At 47.3% G+C, this 12,523-nt stretch overlaps 1 protein-coding gene across 3 annotated transcripts in view; it reads right to left on the bottom strand.

The window, feature by feature from the left end:
- SNTA1 (syntrophin alpha 1) overlaps positions 1 to 12,523 on the bottom strand; it is a 385,016-nt gene that overhangs the window by 165,841 nt on the left and 206,652 nt on the right. The gene's annotated exons all lie outside the window — the stretch shown is intronic.

Raw genomic sequence — 12,523 nt, 5'->3', positions numbered from 1 at the left:
CCACGGGTAATTTGCTGGCTATGGAGGTCATGCCTTCGGGGTCAGTTGTGGGATGGGTAAACTTGTTGTGTAAAAGTGGCCATTAACAGCATATTTGGAACTCGTGTGTCCTTTCGGAACATTGGTTGGCCACTAGGTATATTGTGGTTTGAGCTTGGTCATTATGAACTTCTTTATGAACCCATTTCTATTAACATGCATAATTTAATGTAAAGCGTTGAACTCTTACATCTAGCGGATCATGGGATTTTGAATACTATGATTCTGTTTACTTTGATTTGAAAGCCCCGCTAGACGATGGATTTGTTATTCTTCTGATTCAATATAGGGGATATGCTTTAGATGAGTTAATTTCGATTGCAATTCATCCAGAGCTGACCTTGCTTTAACGTCTCATGGCTTGGGCCTAGGAATTAGCAGAATATCATGTATCCTTCAGGGCAAGATATTTTAAATACATTGTACCGCATACTTTATACTATAGCCTGTGCATGTGTGATGTGCTTGTTGTTATGTCTGTTATGTCGAATACTGGTGATGCTACATTTCCACAAGTGTGCAATGAGCGCTGGTGTTGGTTCTTAAACAGTAAGTGGTCATGATGTTCTAAATGTTTGCCCAATTGGGCTTGTGGCTTACTATAGCGTGTGCACTAACTGCCCTTTCTTTCAGGTCATTGTTGGTATGGAAAGTTGCTGAATATGTACCGTAAATGCGATGTAAATTATTGCATGATGCCCATTATCAATGTATATGAGGTGTTTTATACTTTAAGATGTTTATAGTAGGTGTTGAATGGGTCGCTCTACAGTTCCTGGGAGTGTAGGGGAAGTTTCATTCGAGATGTAGTCTGAAACGGGTACGAGACAGAGTGTTTGATGACATTTGATGCAGATGGTGGGTGGTGACAGGGCGAGGGACGAGAGGGGAAGATTGAGGTTATTAGAAGCTTAATATTCTTAACAGGGCTTCTATATATAGGGAGGGGGCAGGAGGATAGGGTTTATTTGTAATTTTGTTAGGTGGGTGCCTCTTCCGTCCAATGTTACCCCAAGATGGTGTGAAATTATTCTTCCATTTTGTGTGTTGCAAATATTGTTGGTATCTTTATTGAATCACTCTACGCTCGAGAAAATAAACATGGCCCATAGTCAGAATGAATTACGTTTCGTCTCCTGGAACGTTAAATGGATAAAACGGCCTCTGAAGCAAGGGCAGGTCCTCATTTGAATAGCCTAAAGGCGAACATATGCCTTTTACAGGACACACAACTAACGACAGAGGAGACACAAACACTACAAAAAAAGATGGGTTGGATGGGTTTGTGCTGCTTATTTAACTCACATGGAGTTGCCAATATAATGCGGAAAAATCTTGGAATTTAGGTTTTGAAACAATACTCAGACAAGCAAGGTATTCCGATATTACTATCGTTGGGTGTTCAAGGTGAGGTTTTTACTCTATGTAACACTTACACTCAAAATGTAGGCGATGGATCCTTGTTCAGGTACGTCGCACAGGCGTTGCAAGACCGGAACAATTAATATTATACTAGGAGGAGATTACAATGAAGTGTTGGACCCGGCGATGGACAGAAGCAAGAACAGTAGATTCCGGGTTAAGGGTAGCCAATCGGTTGCCTTACTTGACCTGATCAGGGAACACAATTACGTTGACACTTGGAGACTTGAACATCCATCAACTCAGGACTAGTGCCCACAACACTTATTCAAGGATTGACATGATATCTGTTGGGTTAGCTACTTCCAGGCGATTGAAAATATACACATCGGATCATGATCCAATGGACATGATTTTGGCTTTGCGATTTAACTATATAAGGAAATCAATATGGAGAATGCAAACCCTGTTGGATGATGAAGAATCCGTGGAGAAAACTGACAAGGCCCACTACTTTGTTGAAGAAAACCACACTGGTAAACTGGATCCGAGGACAGTCTGGGAGGCATTTAAATGCTCCATGAGGGGCCTGTTGATTGGGTTGTCAAGTAGCCGGAAGGCGAACATGAACAAACATTAACGAGATAAATAACTTGGTTTTACAAATTAAAGAGATTGAGCAAGAAGTGATGCAAAACCAGATGAGCAGTAAGTTTGGAGAGCTACAGCGACTTAAAAAATTAAAACAATAAGAACATTTCAGAGAAAGCAGAATATACACTTTTCCGTATTAAGTGTGCATACTTTTAAAAGGGTGAAAAATGTGACCGCTCGTTAGCTCATCGATTGAGGAAACAGGAGGCAGAAAGAGCAATTCCTTCCATTACTAGGCCTAATGGCTCCATCACATACAACCCAAAAGAAGTAACTGTGGATTTTAGGAATTATTACAAGGATCTTTACTTGAATGAAACCAATGTATCTGGGAATCTACAGGGATTTTGAGGAAAATCACAATAAGGAATACTGTCCGACGCGGAAAGGGCATCCCCGGAAGTGGACTTCAATCCGGACGAATTGAGAAAGTCGACTGTTTGAATTCCGGGAGGAGCCCGGGACCAGACTGGCTACCTATGGAGTTTACAGGTTAAATGCTGGATTCTGTCTTTACACTTACACTTTATATGTACATAATATTGTTGTCAAAGAGGATGTTACCTTTGTCTACCCGTCATTAATCCATCACAATAATGAAGAAAGATGGCGAGCAGACATCGACTTCTAGCTATCGGCCCATTAGCCTACTGAACAGAGACAATAAGATTTTAGCCAAAACAATGGCAAGAAGACTTGAGAAATGTTTGCCGGGTTTGCTTCACCCAAACCAAATGGGTTTGAAAAAGGGGACACACTCGGCAAACAATATGGGAAGACTACTACAAACAACATCACTGATTGATAGGTGCGAAGATACAGCAGAGTAATTTTCTTTAGATGCTGAGAAAGCGTTCGATCAAGTTAACTGGGACTTCTTATATGCAGTACTTGAGAGAATGGCTTTGGAAAGTCTTATATAAACGGGGTAAAGCTGTTGTACTCCAATCCAACTGCTGACACGATTACAAATGGTGTGAGATCTGAGTCTTTTCGACTAGAATGTAGTACAAGACAAGGGTGCTCATTGTCCTCATTGTTTGTGATCACCATCGAGCCCCTAGCATCTGCAATTGGACAAGAGGATAGTATTCAAGGGGTTTGTTATGGTGGGGTATGTCCAAAATGATGGCTTCACGCAGGCGACCTTCTAGTTGAATGTCAAATATTATGGCTTTATGCAGACGACCTTCTAGTTGTGTTGAAAGATCTAGAAAATTTGATTCCAAAATGTATGGAGGCGATTGCAGATTTCAATATTAGGCCTGGTTATAAAATTAATTGGATGAAATCTGAGTCGATGCTGCTCACTGTTAATGTGAAGAAGAATCAGATTATGAGTTTAGGGTTCAGGTGGTATCCAGATAAGCTGAAATATGTGGACATATGTTAACAAGTAGGATTGAGAATATAATATCTGAGAACATTAAGGTTATACGCTTGTGGGTCTAAAACAAGATTTAGAAAGATGGACATTTTTTAAACTTTCTTTGTGGGGTGTGACTTATGTGCTTAGCATGCTACCGTTACATGTTGCAAAAATAAAGAGTAAGGAATTTGATGCTCAGCTGCAGAATTTCGTTTGGGAAGATAACCCGCCTAGAATGAAACTCTGGAAGCTGCAATTACCCCAGGAAAGAGGGGACCTAGAATTACTGAACCTTCATGTGTGTCATCTTGCATTTTCTGCCAGATATTTTGCGTCACTGATGGACCCAGAACCAGATGAGTGGGCAAGAACTGAGGCTTGCCTGTTGGGCCAGTTAGCTCCGCAAGCAATTCTAATGACCAAGTCAAAATGGGCTATTAAGGTAGACCCAAACTATTTTTAAGGGATGAATGGAAGAATATGCCATCTCTATGAGGGAGAAGGCTCATAAGCGACTTGACTCGTCCATTTGGCATAATCCTGAAATAACAGAATAATTAAATGCATTTCTGGCCGGATTGGTTTCTTGGAGGAGTGCAGTTGATAGTAGACCTCAGGAGAAACAACAGACGGTTGTCATTGGATCAAATTCAAACTACATGGCAAATTCAGAATTGCACGTGATTTCAAAAGACTCAAAAAAAGCAGCAGGATTAATCTCTGAGGGGAGAGAAGAACAAGTTACTTTCTTACCTGGTAACGTTCATTCGATGGGATGGTCCGACGACGTATTCTATATCTAGGACAGGTAATCACCACAGCTGTGCTGCTTCAGTAAATTTTCGGCGTCTGCGTCCTGCGTCGATGTCGTCGATACGCAGTCCTGGACGGGCCTCCGTCGAGCCGACATCACCGGATGTTATAAGTAGGACGCACAACGCCCATAGCTTCAGTTGTAGTTTTTTCCAAGAACGTGTGGCACCAATCTTCTGCCAGTATGACCACAGAAAGCCTTGCAGAAACGTAAGCTGCAATCGCATAAGAAATTCTGTAGCGGGGCAGGTAGGGTGGGAGCGATATGGAATACGTCGTCGGACCATCTCATCGAAAGAACGTTACCAGGTAAGAAAGTAACTGGTTCTTCGAGGGGATTGGGTCCTCAGACGTATTCCATATCTATGACAGACTCCCAAAGCAGTACCAACTTATGGAGGAGGGAAAAGAATTTAGAATATAGAAATTTAGAATGCCCAATTAAACTGCAGAGTAAAGGACCGCTTTGCCAAAGGCCAGATCCTGCCCATGGATAGAATCTAGAGAGTAGTGTCTTACAAAAGTATGGACCGAAGCCCATGTGGCTGCTTCACAGATGTTACAAATAGGAACATCCCTCTGCAGGGCAGTAGAAGAAGCCATACCCCTAGTAGAATGGGCCCGTAAGCCTACCGGAGGGTCCTTACCCCCCAAGCGGTAACATTCAGAAATTGCCACGATAATCCATCTAGATAAAGTCTGCTTAGTAACAGCTTGCCCCAAACGCCTTCCAGCATAACCTATAAAGAGCTGGTCGTCCACTCTGACCCGGGACATGCGTGAAATGTAGAAACTTAAAGCCCTCCTAGGATCCAATCTATGGAGCCTCTCCTCTTCCTTACCAGGATGCGGAGGAGGATAAAATGCCAGAAGAATGACCTTTTGGCTTAAATGAAATTCCGACACCACTTTCGGAAGAAAGGAAGGACGAACCCCAAGGACAACCCTGTCCTTATGAAACACCATGAGGGGGGGGGGGGCTTAACAGAAAGCGCCTGCAACTCACTCACTCTGCGAGCAGAAGCAAGCGCAACTAAAAATACAGTTCTAAGAGTTAACAGTCTCAAAGGACAAGAATGTATAGGCTCAAATGGAGCACCCATTTGGAATTTTAGAACAAGGTTCAAGTTCCAACCGGGCACCTGGAAGGGTGACGGTGGAAACACATTAGTGAGCCTTTTCAGAAACTGAGAAATTAAAGGAATTTTGAAATAAGAACACTCCTCAGACGAGCGCTTAAATATGGACAGCGCCGCCAGGTAACCTTTAATGGTACCCACTTGCAGGCCCTTGTGGACTAACGAAAGAAAAAAAAGACAGAACCACAGGAACGTCACATGAAAAAGGATCCACATTCTTAACCCTGCACCAGTCGCAGAACTTTCTCGAAAGGCAACAGTACAGGGACTTTGTTGCAGGCCGCCTGGCCGAAAGCAACGCCCCCATCACGTCTTCAGAGAAGTCCCAATCCTTATGCCTCAACCATTCAGAAGCCAAGCGTGAAAGTTGAGGGATCTGACCTCTGGATTGAGAACCTGAACCCCCCCCCTCCTGTGAGAGCAGATCATCTCGGTAGGGAAGACGGCGTGGAGGGAAGATCGACAAGTCGAGAAGGTCCGGGTACCATGTTCTCCGGGCCCAAGCCGGAGCAATGAGGATCATCCAGGAACCGAATCTCTGCAGCACTTGCGGGATGACGGGGACTGGAGGAAACACATACAGCAGTGGGAAGGACCACTCCACCACAAACCTGTCGCCTAAGGATCCTCTTGGAGGAAATTCCCGCGGGCAGAACTTTTTGCACTTCCAGTTGACACTGGAGGTGAAGCGATCCACTTGTGGGGTCCCCCAAAGGGCACAGATCTCCAGGAGAATCTCCTGAGCCAGCTCCCACTCGTGAGAGATCGCGCCCTGCCTGCTCAGAGCATCCGCCGTCTCGTTTTCGTCTCCGGCCAGATGAACTGCCGAGATCAGAATTTCCTGCTGGCTGGCCCAGAACCACAGCTGCATCACCTCCCTGCACAGAGGAAGTGACCCAGTGCCCCCCACCTTTTTGTTGAGGTAGTGCATGGCCACTGTGTTGTCCGTCAGAATCGGGACATTCTTCCCTCGCACAGTCAGCAGAAAAGCCTTCAGGGCAAGCCTGACGGCCCTCAGCTCCAACAGATTGATATGGAGTCTGGACTCCCACGGAGACCAATGACCGCTGACGGTCAACTCGTTGGCATGACCTCCCCATCCCGTGAGGGAAGCATCCGTCACGATCGTCACCTCCGGCCAGGGTAGCCAAAATGGAGCCCCCTTCATCAGATTGCCTTCGACGGCCCACCACAGAAGGTCCTGGGCGACCGAGGGTGGCACCTGAACAGGGTCTGACATCCTGCCGGAGGACTGTGACCACTGCATCCTGAGAGCCCATTGCAGAGATCTCATCCGCAACCTGGCCTCTGGCACCAGAAGAATGCAGGATGCCATGAGGCCGAGCAACCTCAAGAACTCCGCCGGGAGACTCTGGGCATGTTGAAACTTGGAAAAGGGACCTGTCGAGCACTGCTCCGATGTACTGGAGTCGCTGAGTTGGCGTCAAATGGGACTTCTTTAAGTTGAGGGAGAAGCCCAGCTTGTGAAGGGATGATCCAGGACTTGCTCGGGAGAGCGCACCCTGATCAACCAATCGTCCAGGTAGGGGTAGACGTGAATCCCCAGTTTCCTGAGATACACTGCCACCACCACCATGAGCTTGGTGAAAACCCTCGGGGCGGAGGTATATCCGAACGGCAGGACCTGAAACTGAAAGTGTGAGTCGCCAACCGCTAACCTCAGGTACTTCTTGTGCTTGGGATGAATAGGCACATGAAAGTAAGCGTTCTTGAGGTCGAGAGACACCAACCAGTCCTGAAGTTGAAGGCCCTGGAGGACTTGAGAGAGAGTAACCATCTTGAACTTGTCCTTCCTGAGGAGTTTGTTCAAACCACGCAAGTCCATGATGGGTCTCAATCCCCAGTCTTTCTTCGAAATCAAAAAATAAGGGGAACACCATCCCTTGTTCCTCTCCGCTACAGGCACCTGTTCTATGGCGCCTTTCTCCAGCAGGGATTTGATTTCCTGCGAAAGGAGCGGATCTCCAGAACCCACACATCTGAAGTAATGGCATGCCATTCTACAAGATGCTGCGCCAGCCTTCCCCAACCGACGAACCATGGGACATGGCCTCATGACTGAGTCGAAGCGGCTGCGGCATTGCCTGAGGGTAAAGAGGCAACTGCCTGAGCGGTCTTGGCACCTCGAGTACCTTGTTTTCCACCTCTGGTACTCCTACGGTGGCCCCTTTGACTTGCAGCTCCTGTCAATCTACCAAAGGAAGAGTAGTATCGAAAGGAACCTTCCCTCCATTGCTGTCCTCTAGGACAAAAAGGCAGAGGTTGGCGAACTTCAGCGGTCAACGACTTTGCTGCAGCTTTAGAGGTCTGCAACCTCTCAAGGCTCTCGTCAGCCTTGCTGCCAAAAAGATGTTCACCATCAAAGGGAATGTAGAGAAGCCGGGCTTGTACATCAGGAGCAAACCCCGAATTCTGCAACCACGCAAATCTGCGCATTACGGTGCACGCCGCCATGGACCGGTTGGCACAATCGGCCATGTCCAGACCCGACTGAACGGATTCACACATGGCATCCTTGCCACCTGAACGAGAGCAAGAAAGCCACCCTGTTCCTCCCCTTTGGGAATATGTTCAGCCGCCAAAGAGACAATTCCACAGAGTGCGAGTGAAACGTGCTAAGGCACACACGGAGTTGGCTGCCTGTAAAGACATACCCCCTGAAGAAACCACTTTCTTCGCCCAGCCATCAAAACGCTTGTCGTCCCTATCAGGAGGGATGGTAGGGTATGACGCCTGTTTTCCAAGGGCCGTAGCCGCCTGCACCACCAAACTCTCCGGAGTGGGGTGCGTAGTCAAGTAGCTGGGGTTGCTACTAGCTGGACTGTATTTTTTCGGCAAAGACTTGCTCACTGCCGGGAAACTCTCCGGAGCAGTCCAAGCCGCTGCCACCCTTCTTTGCAAGGCCATATGGAATGATAGTACCGGGTCAGTTGGTGGACGTTGGTCAAGGATATCCATCAGGTCATCCTGCAGAAAATCCACTGGTGGCGCAGACCACCCCAGGTATTCCGTCACCCTCGACATAAGGCGCCGGTACGAGGACTAGGCGTGTGTTCCAGGCTCAGGCCTACCGAACTCAACCTCCGGAGGTGTGTCCAGACCACTGGTGTCGTGCAAGGACTGACGCATGTCTTCTAGCTGGCTATGACCATACATGAGTTTGTGGGGAACTTCTTCAGGAGCCATACCTTCATCAGACCCTTCATCCACCTCAGAGATGTAATCCAGAGGCTGGAATAAATCCCTGGATGAGGGCACAGAAAAAGGCTCAAATACAGGCCTTACTGACTTCTGCAGGGCCTTTCTCAGAGTTTCCACCGGTCTCTGGGGCACCTCCGATAAAGCCTCCTCGAAAGGCGTTGAGGGCGTCAACAGAATCGGTGTCGACCTCGAGCCTGGCGCCGAAGGCATCAACACAGGCCTCGAGGGCGGAGCCCCGAGCGTGTCGTTCGACAGCCTGGGTTCTGATTGAGTCGACGGCTTCCTCGGAGGAAGAGCCTTGAGAGTCCTTCGATGGCCTCGGCGCCGATGTCTTCTTCGAAGACCTCAGAGGCTCCAACTGTCTCAAGGGCGCCAAGGACCAGGACCTCGAGCGGGCATGGCTAGAGTGATCCACCTTGTCCGACTGGGACTTCGAAGTTACCCAGTGATCGCGACAACCGCTCAAGCTCACTCGAGGCCAAAGGCGTGCGAACGGTGTCTCTAGCACATTCCCTGCTGACGTCTTTCGACAGCGCGGACGGAACGGAGCCCTGCGACTGAAAAATCGCCATCATCTCCTTACGAAATGAATCCCATTCCGCAGGAGTGGAATGCTTGTTGGGACAAGCAATCCGCTGACAGGCGGAGTCCTCGGACGAGGAAGGCGACTGGTGACGGCGCCTCCGCGAGTGCCTCGAAGAGGCAGAGGAATGGGGGGACCCACTCCGGGACCGAGACCCCCTGGACTTACGCCAACTATGCAGAGAGTCGCCCCTCAAATCGTCAGTCGAAAGCCCAGTGGATTTCGACTTCCGGGGATTGGACACCTTACCGAGAGAAAGCTTCTTCTTACACTCCCGCAAGGCCTTCGATGTTAACGACTGGCACTCATCACAATCGTCCGTGGTGTCGTCCTCACCGAGGCACCAGAGGCAGGCGTTGTGCGGGTCCGTCAGTGACATCTTGGAACCGCAGTCCCGACACTTCTTGAAACCCGGAAGCGGGGTAGAAGAAGACGAAGACATCATGTAAATCTTCACAAACGAACAGGTTCGAAGAACCGAAAGAATAGAACTCAGAAGAACCGAGGCGCGCCGAGATCTCCGAAGCTAACACGTTCGCGGAAAAAACGGAACTGAGGCTACGGGTGTCGTGCGTCCTACTTATAACATCCGGTGACGGCGGCACGACGGAGGCCCTCGAAGACAGCTTATCGCGGTCATCGAAGCAGGACGCAGACGCCGAAAATTTGCCAAAGCTGCACAGCTATGGTGATTATCTGTCATAGATATGGAATATATCGGAGGACCCAATCCCCTCAAAATAGATGTCAGTAGCGTGAATGCACTAGCAAAAGAGGAGGGACATTTAGCAAGTAAATATGACAGATTGCTTGTATCGAAGGCTAAAGGGAATGCGGACTTACTAGAAGAGTGGATAAAGAGACTGCCGTGTGAAGAGTCAGAGGAACGTTGGTTGAGAATATGGAATGTGTCTCTCTCGTCTGTGAGCCTGGTGGAAGATCAAGACAGGGTGCCTCATTACGACCCAGGCGGTAAGTTACCGCCTGGGTCGTACCTTTACCGCCATGGCGTAAACTATGTTTACGCCATGGTGGTTGGCGGATTTACCGCCCCATTCCAAGGTGAGTGGGGCGGTAAATCCCCATTTCCCATTTACCCTTCCCCATTCCCATTTTTGCCCCATAGGGCATAATGGGAGTGGGGAAGGAGATAATTACGCCACCGTAAATTACGGTGCCGTAATTATCTCCAAGGTCCCTTAGCGCCATGGATTTTAACGCCTGCAAAAAGCAGGCATTAAACTCACCATGGCGCTAAGGGACCTTGTAATCAGGCGTTAAGGGTCGGCGCCGTTTACGGCGCCGTAAACCCCTTAATGCCTGACTCGTAATGAGGCCCAGGGTCTATTGGACACCAGAGAGATTATACAAACAAGGTATGTCTGATTCTGATAGTTGCTGGGGTTGCTCCCACAGAGTGAGTATATTGGAACATATACTTTGGGAATGTGTTAGGGTAAGAAATGTCTGGGAGAAACCTTGCACAATTTAATGTACTGAGAGCATTTGGACTTGGATTGTGTAACTTTAGTTCTTGGAGACGATGACATGTTGGATGGCTTATGTGAAACCCAAAAGAAGTGGCTGTCCAGAGGATCAATGATGGTGAACAAGTTATTATTGGGAGTATGGAAGTCAAGGAATTCTCCAAGTGAAGAGGATTGGCTGAAATGTCAAAACTTACAGGTATGGAAAGGGTGATATACAGTCACCAGAAAAAGGCACTTCTCAAGGCAATTTGGGGTAGATTTTTAAATCTGTACTGACACTGTTTTATGTCTAGTGGGAAGTGGGTTCTGTAACTGTACTATTGTAAAATGTATAAATTGTAAAAAATAAAAGAATAAAAAAATGGAAACTGCTGCAGCTACGCACTTGCGTTCACTATGCTTTTTGCATGGAGCTTTCCGATAAGGGGGTGTTGAGAGAGCCGTTTATCGGTCCACCCTTTTAAATAGATTACCCACATAATTTTATTATGAAAAAGAAAAACAATCCCAAAACCTAGGCCTTCTACATGCTTACCAAATGGCAATCTTTCATAAGCTTCTAGGGGAAGAGGCAATCCATGCTCGAGCAGATTTTTTTAAGCCTAAGGCTCTGTAGAGCAGTGGCCCAGTGTTCAAAGTGGCAGAGAGATCCGAAAAGGATGAGTAGAGAAGAGCTTGGTGTTGCGAGCACCCGAAAGAAAGTTGGAGACATGCACGAGTGCAGTCTCAGTTGAGTGTTTACTATGAAAGCCAGATCATTGAAGACCTCCCACTTAAGGACCTTTAAATATGGTAAGAGGGAAACCAAGCAATAGTTTCCCAAGAGCTTTGGTCTGCTGCAGCAGCTTCTTCAAGACGGGTAGGAAACTCGGTCCCTAATGAAGGACATCTCGCTACAAAAATTCTGGTTGGACAAATACAATTTATAGCAGCAGAACTAATGAAGGTTTGTGGTGCCAATTCGATCAGCTGCACATGAAGGCACAGAATACAAGTTTTAAAGATTTCACTGAATGTGGTGGCCCTTGTTCTCAGTGTGGATTGAGTAGTCTATGCTGTCTTAATGAAAAAACATTAGTATATGCTCTTCAAACAATCACTTTCAGGCTCAAACTGACAGAGCTGAACATTTTCCAGTTTTTTACGGGTGCTTTGAAACCTCCCCCCCACCAGAGTTCCAATACCAGAGAAAATACTTATCTTACTGAACTGTACCTTAAAAACCTATTTGGTGGAAATGGAATGTTATGTTGTGTTGTCTTATACCGTGCAGCGTTACCATTAGGATGGTCTCCAGGCACTCACGTGGCGCTGTGAGAGTAGAAGGATGGGATAGATCCAGAACTAGGAGAAAACGTGTGCGTGTGCGCTCTTGCAGCTAATTTGATTGTGTGCACTGGCTTGTTGTATCCATTAGGGTATGGTCCAGGGTCTGGGCTGGTTTGTGTTATATGAATGTTAGTTATGTTGGATGTGCGTTTTGTGTGTAGTTTGGCTAGCCCATAGGGCGTGTATCGGACTTGGGAGGTATATTGGAAGGGAGCAGGAGCAGGGTGGTTAGTTTATTGGCTACTCTCAAAGTTCTTCCAAGTTTGTCCTCAGAGCTCATTCAGCTACATCTCATCGGTACCCTCCAATTCTTCCAATTGCTATACACTGGCCGCCCCCACATCCCCTCCAAGCGCAACATACTAGCCACTCCCACACATTCTTCTAAGTGCAATACACTGACCACTCATTACATGTACACAATGTTCAGATTTTATAGTAGTAATAAAGAAGAGGCATGGTTTTAATTGAACACAGTAATGGCTGTGCACACCACCGATACCACCTTACCTGGTTGTCGCTG

Source organism: Ambystoma mexicanum, chromosome 3p (genome assembly GCF_040938575.1).
Source record: "Ambystoma mexicanum isolate Mex_15411 chromosome 3p, UKY_AmexF1_1, whole genome shotgun sequence".
NCBI classification, from domain to species: Eukaryota; Metazoa; Chordata; class Amphibia; order Caudata; family Ambystomatidae; genus Ambystoma; species Ambystoma mexicanum.
The sequence above is the reverse complement of the archived record's forward strand: the minus strand, read 5'-3'. Positions and strand labels throughout refer to the sequence as shown.